We start from the raw sequence: 4,331 nt of genomic DNA, 5'->3' as shown, positions 1-4,331 counted from the left end.
CGAGGTCGCTAGTGGTCGGGTTAAGGTTGCTAAAATTGGCCTTACCGAGGCTTCTTTAAAACATGACAACGTTCAGTTTGAAGATGCTAAAAGGTATTGGTGTCTGAAAACGATTCAAATGAAATGTTATTTGTCACATGCTTGGTAAACAACAAGTATAGACTAACAGGGAAATGCTTACTAACGGCTCCTCCCAACAATGCAGAGAAATCAAATAGAAACAGTCATAACAGGTAATTACAGTGTATTCAGAAAGTATTCAGACCCCTTGACTTTTTCCACATTTTGTTACGTTACAGCCTTATTCTAAAATGGATTAAATACTTTCCCGCCTCATCAATCTACACACAATATCTATAATGACAAAGCATAACAGGTTTTTGTAAATGTTTGCAAATGTATCAAAAATAAAACCCCAAAATGCCTTATTTACATAAGTATTCCGACCTTTTGCTATGGAAGGAATTGTCCGTAGAGCTCCGAGACAGGATTGTGTAAAAGCACAGATCTGAGGAAGGGAACCGAAACATAACTACAGTGCACTGTAGCAGTTCTATTCTCTATTCACTTCTTGAAACTGTTGGTTTAAGAGCTGCTGTTTTGATATTTTAGGATCTTTTAAATTAATTTACTCCAGACATCTTGGATCATGGGAACTTACCGGTAACATATATTTATCGGAGATAGGAAATATTACTACATTATATTCATCATACTGTTTCCTCTAGGTTCCAGTGCCCCAGTGCAGGTCTGTTCCAGTGCAGTATAACAGGCCTGGTGTTCAGGATGGAGGGAGAGGGAGAGGTGCTCTATAGGACAGTCCCCTGGGACAGGAATCTTCTATTCCAGAGAGGCAAGAGACCTGCAGGACCTCTGTTCATGTTTACATGCCTTAAGGGGTCTGTCTGTCAACTACACCTCCCACACTGTCAGATGCATTCTGGTAAGTATTCATATCAAGAAACATTCAGGAGTGAAAGAGTCATTTCAATTTCAAAACCGCTCTAAAAAAAGATTACTCTTCAAATATGCAACATTGTCTTCATTTTCATTTCAATTGTAGTTCAGTGTATTCTGAAAGTATTCAGACCCCTTGACTTTTTAGTTACAGTCTTATTCTAAAAATGATTAAATTTATTTTTTCCCCTCATCAATCTAAACACAGTAAGCCATAATGACAAAGCAAAAATAGGTTTTTAGAATATTTTGCAACTGTATTAAAAATAAAAGCACCTTTAGTCAGTGCTTTGTTGACAGACCTTTGGCAGCGATTACAGCCTTGAGTCTTCTTAGGTATGACACTACAAGCTTGTCACACCTGCATTTACGGAGCTTCTCCCATTCTTCTCTGCAGATCCTCTCAAGTTCTGCCAGGTTGGATGGGCAGAGTCGCTGCACAGCTACTTTCAGGTCTCTCCAGAGATGTTCGATCGGGTTCAAGTTGGGCCACTGAAGGACATTCAGAGATTGAAGCCACTCCTGTGTTATCTTAGCTGTGTGCTTAGGGTCATTGTCCTGTCGGAAGGTGAACTTTCGCCCCGGTCTGAATTCCTGAGTGCTCTGGAGCAGGTTTTCATCAAGGATCTCTCAGTACTTTGCTCCATTCATCTTTCCCTCGATCCTGACTAGTCTCCCAGTCCCTGCCGCTGAAAAACATCCCCACATCATGATTCTGCCACCACCATGTTTCACGGTAGGGATGGTGCCAGGTTTCCTCCAGACGTGATGCTTGGCATTCAGGCCAAAGAGTTCAATCTTGGTTTCATCCGACCAGAGAATCTTGTTTCTCATGGTCCTTTCGAGCCTTTGGCAAACTCAAGCAGGCTGTCATGTGCCTTTTACTGAGGTGTGGCTTCCGTCTGGCCACTCTACCATAAAGGCCTGTGCTGCAGAGATGGTTGTCTTTCTGGAAGGTTCTCCCATCTCCACAGAGAAACTCTGGAGCTCTTTCAGAGTGACCATCGGGTTCTTGGTCACCTCCTGACCAAGGCCCTTCTCCCCTGATTGCTCAGTTTGGCCAGGCGTGTCACAGGAAACTAGGTGAGTGAGGGAAGAATCAGACGCAGAGAGCATAGAGTTCCACAGGAAGAAGTGCACTTTAATAACGCACCGAACACAATGCCCACAACACAGGGCGCGGAAATGTGGACCAACCCAACACACAGGGTACCAGGTCCGGAGCACAAACACCAAAATCATACACACGTAACATAAGAATAATCCCGCACAAAACAAGGGCGGGGAGCCTAGTTATAAATAAGGAAGCCCATCAAGTAAACACAAAAGACACAGGTGCAACTAATAAGACAAAACAAGCAAAAAACGAAAAAGGCTAGTAGGCCGGTGACGACGACCGCCGAGCACCGCCCGAACAGAACTAGTATAGAACTAGAAAACCAGTTTACAACTATGAAATGGCGTCACTAAGCCAAATGTTATATTGTATATCTGAGAAATCTCTAAATGTTCTCTTTCTTTCCCAGGTGGTGGATGTGACTTCCTGTCTGTAGCCCATGTGACTGATGACATCATTGAGTTTCTCCCTCCTCTTGAGACAACAGACACACATGTCATAATATACATCACTGGATTCTGTCTCGGTAGGTTCCTTGTTCCTTGTCAATCATTGGCTTAGTGTCTGACTGCTGATTTCACCAATATCATCTTTAAGTGAACCAGTCACACCTTTATTAATGCAACTGCAGACAGAAGTTGACAATGGAAACACAGGTTGTATGCAGCCCACCTAAGGGCACAGCTGATTATATACATGTGATCACTCCCTAGTGGTGTGATCACCTACATCAATGTATGTGTGTATCAAAAAGCTGACGTTACCTTATAAGGCAACCTAGTACAATAGTTTCTCTGAATTCATTAGCATTGTCCACTGTTACACAAAATGTCAACACCAGACAGTGGTAACTTCTCTTTATCTAGTTTCAGTTTGACTCAGACCTGACATGCAAGCACACTCTTGCAACAGCTGGAGCATAACCACATAGATGGCTTGTGCAATGTAGAGGAAACCACTTCTATCTGGCTGGAATTCAATCAAACACACAATGGGGAATGTAATGCTAGCATAACGGCTAAACATGTAATCAAACACACAATGGGGAATGTAATGCTAGCATAACGGCTAAACATGTAATCAAACACACAATGGGGAATGTAATGCTAGCATAACGGCTAAACATGTAATCAAACACACAATGGGGAATGTAATGCTAGCATAACGGCTAAACATGTAGTCAAACACACAATGGGGAATGTAATGCTAGCATAACGGCTAAACATGTAATCAAACACACAATGGGGAATGTAATGCTAGCATAACGGCTAAACATGTAATCAAACACACAATGGGGAATGTAATGCTAGCATAACGGCTAAACATGTAATCAAACACACAATGGGGAATGTAATGCTAGCATAACGGCTAAACATGTAATCAAACACACAATGGGGAATGTAATGCTAGCATAACGGCTAAACATGCAATCAAACCATTATGGAGAGTAGCAATGAACAAGTATCAGGTTTGACTGAATTCCATCTGCTGACCTTTTTCATCATATTGCTTTATTCTCAAACTTTATGTATTTTTTTACCCATATAAATTAAATATTTAAAAAAAGTCATTTTGAAGCACAACTAACCTGTTTATAGTTGGTCCTTTCAAGGTGCGGGAGGTGATTGAAAGGGATGGAATTAGAGAAATTCTAACAACTTCTCAGTGTAAACTAACCCTGAAAAAAGAATACACCCTCTCCACTTATTCTGCAGATGGACATCGAATACAACCAAAAGTAAATCTGGGATATTTTTCAATAACAATTTTTTATATTCCTATGTAACTTTGAATTTCATTCTCACTTATCATTTCACTGACAACAAAGGTCTCTTGATTTCAGGAAGCAGAGTTTGTGAAATGTGATTCCTATGAAAACTACTACTACCCCACATTTCAGTTGTTCTTACAAACTATAGTTAAAGAAGTTGATCTGCTTCTGAAAGAAAAGGAAGGTGATGAACTTGTATGGAACAGACTTGTCTGGCTGCCAGGTAACAGACATTCAGAGATCAAATCAAATGAAGTCAGACCAGGAGCAGCAGAACTAGTACATGTTGTAGTTCTCTGATAGTATTACTGTTACATGTTGTAGTTCTCTGATAGTAGTACTGTTACATGTTGTAGTTCTCTGATAGTATCACTGTTACATGTTGTAGTTCTCTGATAGTAGTACTGTTACATGTTGTAGTTCTCTGATAGTAGTACTGTTACATGTTGTAGTTCTCTGATAGTAGTACTGTTACATGTTGTAGTT

General features: G+C 40.7%; 1 long non-coding RNA gene across 2 annotated transcripts; it reads left to right on the top strand.

The window, feature by feature from the left end:
* Window positions 1-596: 596 nt before the first annotated feature.
* LOC127932556 (uncharacterized) lies at window positions 597-4,042 on the top strand. 2 transcript variants are annotated; one of them, XR_008145950.1, is made up of 4 exons: window positions 597-943; window positions 2,484-2,600; window positions 3,687-3,812; window positions 3,918-4,042. It is a non-coding gene; the product is annotated as an uncharacterized LOC127932556 (long non-coding RNA). The 2 variants fall into 2 exon arrangements; XR_008145949.1 differs by having other exon boundaries at window positions 3,687-4,018.
* Window positions 4,043-4,331: the final 289 nt, after the last annotated feature.

This window comes from Oncorhynchus keta, chromosome 10 (genome assembly GCF_023373465.1).
Source record: "Oncorhynchus keta strain PuntledgeMale-10-30-2019 chromosome 10, Oket_V2, whole genome shotgun sequence".
NCBI classification, from domain to species: domain Eukaryota; kingdom Metazoa; phylum Chordata; class Actinopteri; order Salmoniformes; family Salmonidae; genus Oncorhynchus; species Oncorhynchus keta.
The sequence above is the reverse complement of the archived record's forward strand: the minus strand, read 5'-3'. Positions and strand labels throughout refer to the sequence as shown.